Source organism: Drosophila grimshawi, unplaced genomic scaffold (genome assembly GCF_018153295.1).
Source record: "Drosophila grimshawi isolate 15287-2541.00 unplaced genomic scaffold, ASM1815329v1 contig_1367, whole genome shotgun sequence".
NCBI classification, from domain to species: domain Eukaryota; kingdom Metazoa; phylum Arthropoda; class Insecta; order Diptera; family Drosophilidae; genus Drosophila; species Drosophila grimshawi.
Window position 1 is genome coordinate 8870121 of NW_025062889.1, and position 18046 is coordinate 8888166.

At 39.2% G+C, this 18046-nt stretch overlaps 1 protein-coding gene across 1 annotated transcript in view; it reads left to right on the plus strand.

Annotated features, from left to right (window-relative positions):
* Positions 1-2334: 2334 nt before the first annotated feature.
* LOC6560005 (semaphorin-2A) overlaps positions 2335-18046 on the plus strand; it is a 53170-nt gene continuing 37458 nt past the window's right edge. The window contains exon 1 of the mRNA XM_001986180.2: positions 2335-2525. The gene's annotated coding sequence lies outside the window, so the exon portion shown is untranslated. The remainder of the gene's footprint in view (positions 2526-18046) is intronic.

The window sequence follows — 18046 nt, forward strand, 5'->3', positions numbered from 1 at the left end:
TTTATATGCGTGCATCTCAGCAGTGGGGTAATGTGGGGTAATGTGGCAGAGGCAGCCCGCCCTTAGCTTACCTCTTACCTGTGCACAAGCGATATATCTATATATACATATATATTTATTTGATTTCATCGATGTATATGTACACTCAACAAAAAATCTAACCGACAACCCTAAAATAAAAATCGGCCAAAAAAACAGAAAGAAAGATTTTTAGTTTGATTTTAGAAATAATTTTTAATTATTTTATTTTAAATTAAATCGGCAATTACTTTCTATTTTCATGAAATCTGTTTCCATTATATTTATAAAGTGTGTTTCCAATAGTCATAAAATCGAGTCGACTTTTCTTCTGAGTGTATTATGGAGCTGCTTGAAGTATTTTCGTCATGGTTACCACTCAGTGGCTTATGTTCTGTCATTAAGTTCTGCATAGTTTCAGTTTTATTCCCAGAAAAACATACGTTATACGTAATTGAAACTGTCTAAAAGTTATCTCTTTTTCTATTTATCTATGTGTGGGTGAGTGTGTGTGTGTCTGTGCTCCCTGTGGCGAAATTAATTAAATGGCATTCAAATGATTGGCTACGTGCCATTATTAATTTGCGCATAAATTATGCACATGTTCTAATGCCTAATGATTTCCTTTTTATGTCCAATCACTCGACTTGGCCACAAATTAATCAGCCAACGCGCAATTCCCATATATATATATATATATTTATATAATGCTCGTACACTCGCACATTTAAATGCATCACGTTTTCTATTTGCTCAATTTCTTACTCATTACAATTGAGTTGCTTTGATTTATAGAAATTACTTTCGTTTGAGTTCGCCACAGCTTAATTATGGCCTACGTTTTAGATTTTACTCTGGATAGCTGTATATTTCCAAGGAAGCAGGCTGCAATCTATAAATAATTATGACATTGGTCTTGTATATATATATCATTTCACTGCTTTCTGTAAAATATAATTATATAATCATTTTAAAATTGTTATAAACAGCAAAAATAAACTATTTCAGGCATGCCGATGATTATATACTCTTCTAACCTGAGTCAAATTGCATTCATCTAACTTTTACTTTATACGGACAGCCACATCTCAATAGTTGTGGGGTTCAAATATGGGAAGCATTGTAAGATGCATATTAGGGAAGTTTGGTTGGGATATCTTGTTATACAAAAAAGTTTTTCTTCCAAGAACTCATGTGTCGACTGATAGTTCCTATAGGACTCCTATATTATGTCCTAATCCGATCTGGTTGATTTTTTGATAGGAATGTGAGCAGTAGAATAACAGAAGACATCTTTGACATCACTATTTGAGCACTTGTAACTAAAGCAGAATTTCAATTATCCGTATCTTATATTTCATGGCTAAGAAATCTTCATTAAGAACTGTGCTGCGTACTGTTTACGGTTTACTGTTTGGCACAGACTCGAAACTGGGGCTTGTCACTGCTCGGTACTGTGGTCATCAGCGTGTATTTTTGTTTTCCAATTTTCTCTGTTGTCTGCTGCTTTCATTCCGCTCCCCGATTAGCCGATTGCCCGCTGTTGCCCATTGCCATGGACATGGACTGGTTTTTGCCAGTGGTTTTTGGGCTAAGGATTTATGTGCTGAGCGGTAGATTTATGGGCTTTTGGCTGTGAAACTGAGAGTGCTCATGTGTGGACAAGTAGTGAGAACTGTGCTAATTGAGTTGAGCCATGATTATGGCAAGAGGCAAAAGAAGTTGGCCATAACTATCTTTGAAATGGCCGGGAAGAGCATTGCCTGGAGGAAAGGTTAGTTATGGGCAGAGGAACAGATTTTGATTGGTCAGCATGGTCAACATGTAGACAACATGCAACAACATGCTGCAACAGCAAGCATTAGCATTAACATTGACGAGCTCTGGCTAACTGCTAACAGCTGCCGGCTGGGAACAACGCGTGCGCGTGGCAACGTAAACAAATGTTAGCCAAAAATGCCGGCAAAGTGTACCCAGTAACTTGGCCCCAAACACGCGAGCAGCGTTGCCAACAGTGTGCGATAAAAGGAGCCAGTGCGATAAAAACATAAAACTGGTTTCTCTGTGGCGCCGACGACGACAATCGAGAACACGAATCACGAATGCCTAAACGAAGCCAAGTCAAACCGAACGATTTTGGCTGACGACGCTGCCGCAAACAAGAAACAGTTTCAGTTTGTGCTACAAACGCGTTTTGAACGGTACACAAGTTGCATGTGGCGCGCAATTCGCAAGTGGGAGAGAAACCAGATTTAACTCGTCTTAGCTCAAAGCAGCCGCAAAACAACAAAATATTTATATACATATATATATATACATATTTGATTTGCATGAATAATTTGCAAATCTTGAAGATTTACAAAGTGTGTGATTTTTATATGTGTTCACGGTGTTAAATAATAAAAAGTTGACCAAACAGACAAAAACACTGTGAATTGTGTGAACTGTGAACTGTGAACTGTGCACGTTGTGAATTGTGAACTGCATTCCAAAGCGGCGCTCACAAGGTGAATATACAAGTAAATTCAAATATATATACATTTATATAGATATATATATATATATATGTTTATAAATGCACTGCAACATTATATGTGTATATGTGTTGAAGTGAGTGGCTGCCTTTTTAATGTACAACAACCTGAAATTCTGTTTTGCTCACAATTGTCCCTTGCTGTATGATTTTTTTTTTTTTTTTATATGCAGCAGTAAACTGGCAAAGTTGCAGCGTCAGTTTTGCAGTTCTCAGCGGCTCAGCGGCTCAGCATTCAGGCATTAAGTATTCAGTATTCCGTATTCAGTTTTCAGTAGTCGGTACTCGATTCTCGATACTCAGTTGTACCTGTTTGCATTTTGTTGTTGTAGTTGGTGGCCAACGGCTTACAGCTCACAGCTCACAGCTCTTACTTCGTTTTTTATGTCTGGTTGTTGGCCATTTCATGAACTCAAGTCGTTTGCATTGTGTCTGCGACCCCTTCGACCAGTTTTGTCTTCTCGCCAAACTTCTCTTGCCGCATTTATTAAGGCCATCATTCGCGTTGGTTCTCAGGCTAATTGCCTATAAATGCCAATTGCTTTTAGAGCATAAAATTAGCTTCAGCTGCAGCAACGCGCAGAGCGTGAGTTTGTGGAAAAAACTTTGCATGCAACTTCAAGGAAAAAGCAAATGGCGAGTTGCGAAAGAAATGCAAAACATAAATATTATATGCATAAACTCAAATTGTTATTGCCACTTAGCAAGCGCGCCAAAGAAGGTCCAAAACAAAGCAAGCCAGCTGAAATGCTTATAATAAAATGAAGAAAAAAAATGTGCAAAACAGAAAACAAAAAGAATAAAAAAATGCTGAATTTGCAAGCTAAACAGCACCTGGTTTGGTAATATGCCAGAAGGTGGCCCAAACGCAGCAGCAGCAGCAGCAGCAGCAGCTCAAAATGCAAGCAAGACAAAAAGAAAAGCATTAACAAAAAACGCGGTCTGCAGCGCATCACATGCCGAGGTCATTTTACATTGCCCTTGGCCCAGCAGCAACTGACTCCCCCCGTTCTCCCCCCTGCACCGGTAGCCAGTCTCTTGTTCCACAGTTTTGTGCTGCGACAAAGAACTTCAAAAGCATTGCTCTGGCCGGCAAAACGAAGCGACGTCGTCTGTTTTTGGTCATTATGAAAAGAAAATATGCGGCACTAACAGTAACAGAGGCTCAAAAGAACCAAGAAAAAAATTGGAAAAAAGCACATTGAACAGTTGCAACGAAAAACTGTAGCAACAAAACACGTAGGAAAAAAACCCAAAAAACAAAGCGCAAAAAAAGAAGGGAAATGAAAATTAAACAAGCAAACCATCGCTGCACGCTCAAAGCGTTTAAGCGCCTTTGACACCCAGTTGGGGGCTTAAGGAGGGCTGAGTCCTTAGAGTCTGGGCTCCAGGTGCGAGCAATTTGGCGCGCATTTTGCATGTGTGACAGTTGCCAATCAACGGCTTCTTTTTTTTCTTCTTTACTTTTTTTGTGGTTGTTGTCCATTGCATGTCAGCTGAAGCCAATTCGAATATGCGACACTTGTCAAATTGTATAGCAATTGTGTGATAATATAACAAAACAGTTTGTATAAATAAGCAACCGGTTTCGATCGCCCCACGGTCAAATAAAAGTAAATACTCTTGAGCCACAACAATCTTGGAGCCGGACATCGACAGTCCCAGCAAATTGAGCAAGAATGCCACTTATAATAATAACTTCACAACTACTAGAATTACGCTTACTGACTGTTGAACTAATGAAGCAATTACTTTATTACAATGACATATTTGAGTTAAGTGAATCAACAAATTCATTCGCTTGCCCAGCTTAGCAGAATTGTTTTGAAATGCATTTTATATTGCCATTAATTGTGTGATTATGAGTTACGTTTAAGTAATTAAACCAATTCTTTTTATGCAAAGAGGCTACCAATTTTCAAGCTAATGCCAATTAAAGCTTGTATTTGTTGAATTAATGAGAAAATAGTTGTGAGCTTAAGCTCGCTTACCAAATTACTATTTGTGATATTACTTTTTTAACGTTATTCTGTTAACATTTTGTGAGAAGCGGAATTAAGTTTGTTGATTTTCTTAAGTCCAAAATATTTTCATAAAATGTGCAGACTATTTTCTGCTTTTTTTTATTGTATGTTGATTTATTATATAAATATAAAATGCGGCGGCAATTAATCTAAATCGGATATACATATATTCTGCATACAATTACATAGAAGCAGTTAAAGTACAATAAGTCTCAGAGTCCTCTTATCGATTCGCTTTTCTGGGCAAAGTTAATGTTTTCATTGCGTTTGCCGGAAATGCCGTGTCCTGCCTTTGCTCCCAACACCAAAAACCAAATTTCACTTAATGGTTTTTTAATTGTAACAATAATTGCTGTCGCCATCGCATGAGCAGCTGTCCAAAAACAAAACAAAAAAAAAAAAAAACAAACCGAAAAAGAAGGAAAAAACCAACAACAAAATAGCCAGCAAAAACCTCGCCATTAATGAGTGCTCTTCGCAAGTGTTTAGATGGCTACAAATTGACCAGCAACCGGGCAAATAAAAAGAAAAAAAAAAAAGAATTCGCCAGCAAAGCTCGACACATAATCGCTCATTTGGGCTGTGGCCTATGCCCTGTGTGTGTGTGTGTGTGTGCGTGTGTGTGTGTGTGTGTGTGTGTGTGTGTGTCTATAATTAAGCCTAAAAGTGCTGGCCTATGCCTTTTTTATGGACCTTCAACTGTCCCAGCGTGCGAACATCCAACTCCAGCCATCAACTTGCTGACTTTACCAGGCTCAAATCTTTGCTTTTGTTATTTTTATTATTTTTCTTAGCTTTTACTTTTTGTTGGCAACACATTTGCTCTTGTGGCTGGGCGGCCCAGTTGATTATGAGCATTTTTGTGTGTAGCTTGTTGCTCTCGTTGTTGTTGTTGTTGCTGTAGTTGCTGTTGCTGTTGTTGGCAAGTCTCGCACAGTTTTTGGTTTTGCTTGCTGGGCTTCCAGCACACTTTTCTAGCATACTCTTGTGCGTTCTGCGGTCTCTAATGTGCGCCATTTCGGTTTTAAGCGCGTGTCTGTGTACTTGTGTGTGTGTGAGTGTGAGTGTGTGTGTGTGTGTGTGTGTGTGTTGCTTGCTGCTGCCACCGCATTTGCCCAGAGGTCATTATAGACGCCTCGCCTCACCCGTTGCTGCTCATACGCGCCTGTGCCGTTGCCATTGTGAGGCCGCCAACTTCCGCTACTGCGATCCTTTTGGCTTTTGCCTCTGGCCTCTAAAGTGGCAATTTGTCTAGTTTTGTAAGCGCCTCTTTTAACGATAATGATGATTGCGCTTTGTTGCGTTTTTATTTAACTGCACACACACACACACATGCAGTTCTCCAGTGTGGTCAAGCGTCCAAATAACCTCAACACACAGTCCATTTTCATGGACTTGCTTGCGACTTTGTTTTGCTTCCATTTTGCGGCCACACTTGCTTTTTTGTTGTTCTTTGTTTGGTTGTTGTTGTTATTGTTGTTGTCTCTCTTTTCGCAGCGGTATTTGCTTAGAATTTTCCGATTTTCATTCATACTACAAATGCCAAAACGAAAGTCTGTTCATTCAGTGCCGTAGTTTTTTTAGTTTTATTTTTATTTTGTTTTTGTTGTTGCTCCTGGTGTTGTTTCTACTTTTAGCTCTGTCTGTCAACGTGTCTGTGGCTTGGCTTATTTGTTTTTTCGCACTCTTTTGCTGCCGTGTCGTCGCCGTTGTTAATTTTTATGTACGGCTATTTTCGCATTTGCTTTATTGACCATGTACGAATATGTATACGGCTACAACTGTCCTGTCTAGACAATTTTGCGTGGCACTCGTAACTGCAACCTGCCAATTTGCCGTTGTCTGCCTATACGACTACTGTTTATTTGTTTTTATTCAACTATTTGATTTGAGTTGTGACATCAACATTTATTTCTACCAATTGGCGAGCTTGTTATATGTGTGTGCGTGTGTGTGTGCCAATGATTTATTTTCATTTTGTATTTCAGGTAAATAATATATACCTATTACCCAGCAATTTGTAAACATTTTGAAGCAGGCATGCATAAATAAAATTGAATTGCAATTTTGCCAAAACGCATTGCTCGATACGAAAATCAATAAACCTTTTTTAGTTTATAATTTTTTTTTTTTTACACACATGCACGAACACACAAATATCTGTGGCTGGTCAGTGACAGAAGACAGCATCCGCATTCGGTTGGGCAGCGCAGATGGGGCAGCCAATCTATCGATTTATCTTCGCCTTTGTCAAATAAAATCAACTGATTACTTTATCACAAGAGCGTAAAATGAGCACCACACACATGTACGTATACGTGTACATATACTAAAGAGACCCACTGTACCAGGCAACCAAGTCAGAGCTCCGACGGCATTCACGTGCTGTGCTGTGCTGTGCTGTGCTGTGCTGTGGCTGCCACATTGAATGACTTTATCGGCTGCTAAACGTCGCTTGGTCATTTGAAGCGCACACGTTTAACCCGCTTTTACGCACACACAAACAAACACAAACTTATACACACAAACACATACACATGAGCATGCACAAGTTAAAGTTGACTGGCATTACTGATATATTCCCCACACACAACTCTCTTTCTCTATGTGTGTGTTTGTGCTCCGACTATTGGGTGGCCCTCTAAAAGTTTATTGCTTCATTCTGTTGTGCAATTTAATCGATGTCGATGTCTGTCTGTCTGTATGTCTATCTGTCCATCTGTCTGTCTGTCTGTCTCTGGCAGTGTCTGCGTGTGGGGTTCTCTCTGCGATTTTAAAGCGCAGCTAATGTAAATCGTTGTAATATTGCCATTTAGGGCTTAATGAGCCTCACACGATTTAAGAGGCCTGCTCACTTCTACTATTTTGTGCCAGAGGCAACTTAACATTACGAGCCATTCCTGTTTTCGGTGTAATTTTCCATTTAGTAAATAGGCTAATCCACTTATGGTGAAACTTTTGTGCATTTAACTATTGCCTGCCCCAATTTGGTAATCAAGCAGCGATCAACTGTAAGTTGCTTGGTGCAGCTGCAAACTATGAAACAAAAAAATTGAGAGAGGGAACATTTAATAAAATAGACTCGGTGCGAGTAGCATGGGATTATCTCAATGTAAATTTTATACAACAATTTACACATTTGTTTTTCCGGCATAAAACTGCAAGACTATTTTCATTTAATATTCTCTTAAGCGTTTCAACTCTTTTCGAACAAAATGTACAAATGTTTTACATTATTTGTGCGGATTGTTTATTCAACATTAATTGAAATTTTTTCAAATTTTCTTGTATGCAGAAATTTAGAATTAAATGTTATGCAAGACAGACAAACAGAATTTTAGCCAACAAAACTTTGGAAGCTTTATATTATATTTTACCATTTTTATTTCTTATAAGGTTAACAATATAATTAAACTTAATAATAAATTAAAAATAAATAAGTGAGCTTCACACTTTAATGAATAAATGAGTTATTTCATCATTATTAGTTTCCAATATCTTAAAATAAACATAATAAATGAACAAAATTAAATTTCGTAATTGCGTGTTGACTTAAGGGGTTATTGTCTATAAAAAGAAAGAAAACAAAATAAAAAAGTGGATTTATTATTATTTCGAAACAATAGGCTGCAATTAAATGAAGTTGAAGTTGACCCTCAATTAAATCAAAGCTCGAGAAATTGTGTAAAAACTTTTTGGTTGGTTATTTGGATTAACTCACACCTTCCCCCTAAAAATACCTTTATTAGCCGGCGCTTTCATGGGGATTCAAATATTTATGCTTTTCATTAAGTTTGTTTGGCAGCGTGTCAATCATCCAACGCTCCCCCAAAATATGTTTGCTTGTTCTTGTGTTTTTTGTTGTTGCTTTTGGGTTTCTTAAAGCAATTATCTCATAACAGAAGAACACGCAATCCAATGGGGTCAATCCGTGCCGATTGTTCCTCATTTTGCGCTACAATGCGCTTTCAAAGTATTTAAGTACCTCAAGCCGTTTACTAGCAAAGCGCCCAACAACAACAACAATAATAACAGCAACTGCTGGCAACAAGAACAACAAATTCGTCTGTGTGGCAGTTAGGCAGAAATCGCTTTAACCCCTTTCTTCCATTATTGCACGCCCTTGGATTATGTATTTTGTTTATCTTCAAGCTGAACGCGACGGGAGCCCCAAAAGTCGTGCCCGATCCCCTTCACCTCTCGGTCCAAACTCCACCAAAATAAACACGCCTACACATAGATATATATGTGTGTGTGTGTGTGTATGTATGTGTGCATATTTGTGTGTTTGTATACATGTATATTAGTTGGCAACCCGTCTGCGCCAAGCAAAAACGTAATGAAATGCAAAATCGCTTAAGTTCGTTGTGGAAGCGACAGTCCTCATTCCTCTTTCATTCGTGCAACCTCAAACCCTCCCTCGCTGTAGCTCTTTCCTTTCCTGCCCCAAAATAACGGTTGCCCTTTGTTGACAGCGTGTTAGTGCAAACTAAATGAATTTCTCCACGGACTCTGTGGGTTTTTGTTTCGGTTAGTGCGTTTTTATTTGGGATTACGTCTGGCTGGGTGACTCCCTCTGCTTGCCTCCGTCTGGCTGGCTGCTGCACTCATTTAACTGTGCTAATGCGAGGCACACACACACACACACCCACACCCAAAACACACACACACAATTAAAGAGTTGGCGGTGGGTCGCATCAACTTCAACATTATCATCAACATTCTGCACAACTTTACATCCACATAATAATCGACTTTACGAACATGTCTGTGTAGCCATTGTATTCTTGTTACTGCTATTTATACCCTGTAGAAATATTATTCTAAGCACCTGAGGTGTATTTTATATTTTTTATGAAAGTCATGTGGTTATATCAATGAATTCAGTATGATTTAAACGAATTTCGTTTAATGGTAACTTAAATTCGATGTTTTTTATCATCGAAACATATTTTAACTTATAGCTTCATATTTCAAGTTTTTATTAACCACGGAAGCTAAAGTGCTGACTGACATTTTTTACTTAATTCTGTTTACAATTTATACACGTAGAAAACTTGTTATATATATTTTTTATTATCATAGTGCGTTTTTTGTTGCTATAAATAAACGTGCTTCTAAACTCACTAGAACAGTTCCAAAGTAGAAAAGTTTGTAAGTCTACCAGATTTTAGCAATATATATAAGAATCACTTAAGGTTTGTTTATAATTTAAATAAAATACCTTGCTAATAAATGGTGTAAGGGATATCTACGAGTCTCTCTCTCTGTCTTAGATTGGCAACACTTGTATGTTGTTTTGCTGTTGTCTCTGTGGATAATTGAATGAACAGACACTTTGAAATTGTGTGCTTCATGTGTGTTGGGTTGTTATGGGAGTTTTGTGCAATGCTTTTCAATGACTTCCGCATAAGTGTTTAATTTCCTGTGTATTAACATGCTTAGCAAACACAGAGAAAAACGCAACTCACACTCGCATTGAGCCAGTGCCAGAGGCAGGCTATTGAGCGCAGCAAACGCACCTCACAATCGTTCAGCTGGGGGTTGCAAACAAAAAAGGTGCGTGCCACAGCCCCCGGGCGGCATAACGATTTGTGCCAACAAATTTATTTAAAAAGGATTATCAGCAGTTAAGCGCCACGCTGGCACACTTCAAAGGCAACCAGCTGCCATGCCCCCGCCCCTGTCCCTGCCTGCCAGTTGCCATACAGCGCCAACCCCCGCATTTCAGCCCCCGCTGTTGTTAAGTGCAGAAATCTATAGAAGTATAGAAGCACACAGGGCAAGGGGGGTATGCAAAACAAAACACATATGTAAGCATTGATGGCATATGCAAATGTCAATGTCAAATTCATGTCACATATGAAAATATGTATATATATGTATAAATGTATGTATACATATATTTGACATTCAATTTGGTTTGACATACAGCCAGTGTGGGATGAAAAAAGGGCAGTCAAAGTGACAGCGCACAAGGCCAAGTGGCTTTATATAGAGGCATGCTGAGTTAACCAGAGCGATTTGCCTTTGATGTCGCCAGACGGTTGATAAAAGTATGTAATTGTTAATTAAGATGCAATGCGATTAATTTTGAATCTTTATTTTTATGGGGATATCCCAGCAACGAATTAACCTTTCACCCTCCTTTCCCTCTTTTATATGCACATGTAAATATAGATTATTTAAATATTAAATTCTTTGAAAATAAATGTCTGACATTTGTCTAGCGAAAATTGTGTTAAGTATTTAATGAATCCAATAAGCTCTTTATTAGTCTGTTTATAATGCTTGACAGTGAAAATATGCGTGTATATAATTTTTATATATTATTGAAAAAAGCACTCAAGACCACGTAATGAAATTTAATGCCACTGATAGGCGGGAGTTAAATGAGTAACTTGAGGCGGGTTCATTCACTTCAAAGGGAAAGGGAAGTGGAGATGTTATCTGACATTTCTCTACGACAGTTACTAGAGTGGATATTTGTCATGCTGGCCTAGCAAATGAAGTTCGCTCCACATTTTTGCCCAAATTCAAACTCAAAATTACGAGAATTTCCATCAGTTGCTATTGCCGTTGATTTTTATTGAGGCATTCTGGGAAAGCGTGAGAAATTCAATTTGCAGGCATGTCCATCAGCGATATTGGCGATAAACGCGGAAGGGAAGAGCTGGGCTTAAATTTCAGTGTTATTGAATACTTTAAAAGGTTTTTGTAACTACTGGCTAAAGTGTTGGGTTGATGTCTATGAATGCCAGAGTTTGGCATGTCTCCCTCTTCTCTCTTCATCTCTATCTCTCTCTCTCTGTCTTGCTTTTGCCTACTTGGCCCAGGGCAATTTTAGTTGAAATTTATTTACTAATTGCTTATATTTGAAAGATTTTAGCTGTGACTGCTCCTGCTGCTGCTGCTGCTGCTGCTGTGCTTCCTTGGGCGGGTTTTCGTGTGCATGTGCGGAAATTCACACACGCCTGAACACTCGCTGTAGAGGCATTCACAGCGACAACCGACAACCGACAACCGACATGCGTGCTGTCAAACGCACTCCTCAAAGCAGCGCCAGTCGGAATACACTCAAAAAACCAAAAACCATTGCTCCGAACAGAAAAGATAAGAAAATAAAATAAAATGTAGGAAATGAAAGCGAAGTTTGTCTTTTTAAAGGCTGCGCTTTCACTTCTCTAGATTTTTGTTAACTTCATGAGATTTCTACTCTTCAACTTATGCGTGTTCAAAAGACTTGTTTATCATTTATGTAGATTTTTTTAAACTTCACAAAAATCGATTTCTAAAGTTTAATATTCTCTCTCGCTCTTGAAGACATTTAAAGCAGTTTATATGTTTATTTAATTAAATTTGATTTAATTGCGATTTTCTGAATATTGTGATGAAGTTTGCTCTGAGTGTAGCTGCCACCTTCTTTTTGCTTGAGCAGAAAAGGAGTTTTCCTACTACTTGTGCACAAAATTTCAAATTTCCGGGCGGTTTTCCACACACGATGCTCCCATGACTTGCACAGGATTGAGGAAATTGTGTACGCATGTTCCTGGCACTTTGCATGATGCCACAAATACATATATGACTTAAGTGTATATATATGTATATATGTGTGTGAGTGTGTGTGGCCAAAACTATTTAGTATTTTAGCATTATTAATGCATGATTTCAATGCGAACACCAAATTTCAATTTGTCTCAAACTTTGAACACATTACATTAGGGTGCTGTTCTTGTGGTGGCTGCTGCTGCTTCTGCTGCTGCTGCTTCTGCTGCTGCTGCTTCTGCTGTTGTTGCTCAGCTTAAAGATTAGACCGTGTTGCACATTGGCTATTAGCAACAAATTCCGACTAGACGATAAACGTTATCGCAACGAACAAATGCACTACTCACCCCAAATGGCCCAGCCATATGCGTTTCCGTGTGCGGCTGCTGCTCGTTTCCGTTGACTCTGTCTGTGCCACCTCCACCTACCCCTACCACCTTCGGCTTGCCTCATACAACTGTCCGGCTTACATTTGGCCGCCGTGCTGTATCTCGATTTCGTTGTTGCTGCTGCTGCTGTAGTTGTTGTGATGCCTTGTCTGACGTGATAATCCGCAGGAATTAATAAATAAACCATTAACAAATAAACTAGAGTAAAACCCATGCAGCATTGCACTGACTCTTCCTCTCGCACCCCCTCTCTCTCTCTCTATGTCTCTCTTTCTCTTTCTGCCTCTCTCTCTATGGAGTTTTGGGCGACCCTTATCAGTGGCACACGCCCGAGCAGGCGTTGTTCCCAGGCATGGGTGCTGGGCTGGGAGAGGGAGATGGTGTGAATGGGGACTGCCTTGTCGTTGACTTTCTGCAAACATCAGCAAACAAATAGCAGCCGCCCCTGGGTAAACGCAATCGTTCGCCGATTGTGCCGATTGTGTGTACAGTGGAACGTCTGTTAACGTGGATTTACATACAAGCGTTCTCATATCAGTGGACGACAGTAGCGCATTCGATTTGTTGTCCTGTTCTGCTGCTGGTCCTTGTCCCTGTGGCGTGTTGGTTTTACTTATCAAGGATCGCACTGCGGCAATAAATTGTATGCGCTTTGCAACTCAAAGAACACAACTACCTTGCGAGGGTTGCCTAATTTGTTTTATGTGAGTTATAATTTTTATTGGAAACTTGGACATTTACTAAGCAGAACGTAATGAATTCTATTTGCTTTCTATACAAAGAATCTATTTGAATGTTTGTATACAGCTTAAAGTGTAAGATTGATAAATGGGTAATAAATTCAGATAGTTCTCTCAAATAAATACTTGTATCTTAGACATTTACCAGGAGAAACGTAAGCAGAAAAGTTGTGGTATTTATTGCTACTTGAAAAATAAGCTTAAGATTATTAAATAAAATAGATTATGCTGATATTTCTTTTACATATGCATTTGTATCTTAAAGTGATTCAAGAACAGATTGTTTGTTTGTGGGTTGATTTGACTTTCCTAGGTTGCTCCAACCCTTCTTCTTCATTCCTCTAAATTTAGTTTAGGCGCATGGAAAAGTTTATTGATCTTCAAGTCATTTTCAATGATTAATGACTATTACTGTTAATTTTCCACCCCCATATATAAGTATTTTCTGTTGCTTCATTTGCTAATATATGGTCTAGACGAATTTGAATTTGTGAAAATTACATTTGTGCGTGTTTCGAAGACGACTTAAATTATAAGTTGATTAAATGACAGCGCACATTAATAATTGATAGTTTTGTCGTAGCATATCTTTGGACGGGTCTGTCAGACACAGTGTCACTTTAATTAAAGGCCAAATGCCTTTCAAATATTTAAAATATTTATTTGTGTGGTGGAACGGTTGTCTATTGTCATTGACACTGAGCATAGGCAATGACCGTGACTGGAATTCACAGAGCCCTCGGCGTAGTCCACGACGTCCAACAATGACGTTAATGACACTGACGAGTGCGGCAGGACGCACGCACATGCATCGAACACAAACAAACAAACAAATATAGGCAAACAAACAAATAAAATGTACGCACGTATGCAACAGCAACAGCAACAGCTACAGCTACAGTGGCTGCAGCAGCTAATGCTGTGGTAAAATAGGCAGGACACATGCCACAGTAGGAAAAAAAACTGAATCAAATGTCATGGACAAAATGCAAAATGAAACACGGGCGTCATTCTTTGCGTAACTCTCTCTGTGTGTGTGTGTGTGTTTGTGTGAGCTAGAGGCTTGCACTTGCTAACACCCACTCACACACATACACACTGAAACAACAGGCAAACATCAACAAATGGCGCCTGATTGCACGGAAAAGCAGCAGCAGCAGCAGCACCAGCAGCAGCAGAGGAACAAAAATCGACAACCAGTTTTGTCTGCGTGTTTGCTTTTCTAGTCTGTCCATTCGTTCAACTGACTGTCTGTCTGTCACTTTGTCTATCTGTTTGTCTGTCTGTGCGACGGAACATTCAACATTTTGCCGCCATTAAAATCAAATTGCGCTTTCGTGCACGATCCTCGCCGCATAACCAAGCAGCCAGGCGGGAAGTCGGGGAGGCAGCACGGGCAATTTCGGCTATTTCAGCATTTTTTATGATTAATAAAAAACAAATGCAAATACTCAAAAAACCAGTCAACGAAATGAAAGCGAATCTACACTTGAACAAAAAATAATGTTCGAGAATTTCGAAATTGTTGTTTTCTCTTTATAAAAGAAATGTTCATTGTTGGTCAATTATTATTTGTATATTTATATTTTTTTAAAGATAGGAAACATTTTTAACTTATAATTTTAATACTATTTATGTTGGTTTTAAGTTCGATTTAACAATTATACATTTTTCTAAGTGTGCGGCTGCTGTGCGCTCAACCCTGCTTTTGGTGCTGCTGCTGCACTTCGTTTTTGCTCGACCTTCACACGGGTGTGCAGGGTGGCTGGTATTGGAATGGGTGTTGGCTGCCAGCCTCCTCTGCACCCTTGCACCCCTACTGTACTGCACCCCAGCGCTGCTGCCATCAGCCATCAGGCATGCAGCACTTTCGTTTAATTTCTATTAGTGCTGCCGCACCGGTTGTCATTGCTGTGGCACGCGGCACAGGTTGCTGAGGTTACCATTGCCAAGCATATGGGGGCAAGGGCTGTACAGAACAGGGTAGGAGTAGCAGCAGAAGGGGGAACGGGAACAGGGCGCAGAGCAGACGGAATGCTTAATAATTGTTTGTATTTCTCATGGCACTCGATGTCAGTCAAAATCGTTTCCTGAATGCGTTTGGTTTTACGACTGACATTTCTGTTCACAGACGGCAACTGTTCTTGTTTTTACCATTAAAAAGAATCAATAACAAATTTAGTTAGACAAATACTCGAATTTCACAAGCTTTTTGACTAGAAAATGTGTTGCTATCTTTGAATGCAGTATTGTTCTAGAGGTCAAAATAAAACACTTATTTATAAAATGCGTTCTATCTTGACTTGAGTTATGAATGGAAAAATTTGGTTTGATTATCAATGTACATTTTTAAAAACTTTAATGACGATAATCATCAAAAATAAATGAATGTAGTTAAGTCAAGGTAAAATGCGATGTGTGATTTTTAGCTTACCATTTGTACATTTTTGTGTGGAAGCCTGTCAAAATGTGTATTGTCTGCCATCTACTGAAATCCTAATTTAAAGTTATTTTCATAGTGCTTTTATTATATACGTTAGCGCTCTTGACGTATTTTATTCCTTTAGTCTCATGCGCTGAAAAGTATGCAGCACTTTATTTCCATTTGAAATTACCCCTTTTTTGTTGTTGTTGCTGCTGCTGTTTGTTGTTTGTTTTACAACGTTTTTAACTTGTTTGCAAGGATTAGGTAAGCAACTCAAACACAACAACGACGATGACGACGACGACGACGACGATGTTGCTGGATGAATAGCAGCCAAATGCAAACTCATAAAAAAAAGGAGGCGAAGCTGAAACCTGCTATCGTCGTCCTCCTCGTATTTGGCAACGCCCGTATGCTCCTGCTCCTGGTGCTGCTCCTGAAGGGTAACCTGCAGCGTTTGGCGTACGCCAACATTAAATGCATCGAATTACATTTTCTATTAAGCAGCGCAAGTCGAGGAGGCAAGGAGGCAAGGATGCGAATGCGGGTTGAGAGACTTGAACCGGTCTGCTGACTTTGACTTTGGCATTGGCCCGCCAGAGTTTTGTGGACGTGGACGCCCCGGGTTGCCTGCGGGTCGCTGGGCTACTTTGTGGCTCTAGCTGTGTGTGTGTGTGTGTGTGGGTGTGGCCAAAGCAAATGTTGCTCGTTTGTTTGCTGTTTGTTTTACAATTCATTTTTTAACGCTCTTCTGCTGTGATTTTTATTTTTTGTTATCCCTTATCGTCCTGTCGTCGCTGTTGTCGCTAGCTGACATTGTTGTTCGGCGCCTTGAAACTGCAGTGCCTTAGTCCTTGCTACTTGCTGCTGGCCCTATTTCTGCAGCCGTACCCCTGACCCTGCCCGTTTCCGGTCTTCGTTTGCGTCTTGATGCCGCCTTTTTGCCTTTGCCTTGATTGCATAAGTTTTTTTAGTTGCGCTTCGGCTGCACGCGGTCTGCTCGTCTGTCTATCCTGCTGCTGCCAAGGTCCTGTTTTGTTAAAGTTATGAAAGTTGTGTCCCTGTTTTTTTTTTAATTTTTTTTTTTTTTGATTTGTCGTTCTCTCGTCCTCACGTGTATTTAGCCGGCTCTTTAAGCGCACATTAATCAAAGTTTTTCGCTTCTTGCGAAAGTCGTTCGTTCGGCTTTCGTCCAAGTTTGAGGGCATTTATAAGGCAATTGTTTGGCTTGTTTTTGTGTCCGCCTCAGCGCACACGACACAGGTGCGGGCAGCAGTCTAAGCAATATTCAGGTTGTTGGCGGGATTCACGATTCAGGATTCAGGATACCCCGCTGTGAGTTCGCTGACTGTTTGGCCAATGCAGCAGGTTTCTTTTGATGAAGCATATTAAAGCCTTATGCTTTTTGCTGTCGCACAAAGTAGCCGCAAATTGTCTTGGCTTTCAAAACACACACACACACACACACACACACAGAATTGAAATTCCAATGCACGAAATTTGAGCCGAAATGCAGAATACGCCAAATGCCAAAACTTTGTTAACTCTTGCGGTCAGCCAAAGGGGCAGACAGTTTGTTGCCGTTAGCTGTTTACTGCTGACTGTTGGCCTCTGTCTGATTCTGTATTCTCAAGCCAAGTCCAAGCGCGCCATAAATAGCAAAACTTGTTGAAACTGTCTGAAGGTTATTACACTGCAAAAATGCAATGTAGAAATCAATTATGAGAGAAAATTGGTGAAGCATAATGATTTTAGTCGTGTATTAGGCAAAGAAGTATTCATAGCATTAAGTAAATAACACTAGATAATATTACATTCACAGTTGCGTTGAGAGTTTCAAGTAATCGAGATCGATAACAATAATAATAATAATAACAATCGATGGATTCACTCTGACAATAAACGTTAAAGGAATTGAATTGCTGAAATAAAAGCAAACTTGAAAAGATAAATATGTTGGTTAAATTATTTTCAAAGAAAGAGCATCCTAACATATAAAAATCTTACCAATTATATATGATATATGTTTTTCATTAAATTTAATTATATCAGAAATATATTCTTATCTCAAATAGTACTCAGTTTTAATATTTAACAGTGTATAGTAAAGGAACTTATTTTCGTACGCTTTTGCATGCCATAAGAATTAAGAATTGAACTTCCACTTCTGAAGTTATATTCAAACACAAACACACAGATACACACACACACATACACATACACACACACACAGGAAGACTAGGAGCAGTGGCTACTGTTTAATTGTCTTTGAGTGTCTGCCCTGCGGGCTAAATGCCGTCTGCGTGACTGTCTGAGTGACTTATGTCTGGCCTTAAGAGAACTTTTTTTTCTTTTCAATATTTTTTCTTTTT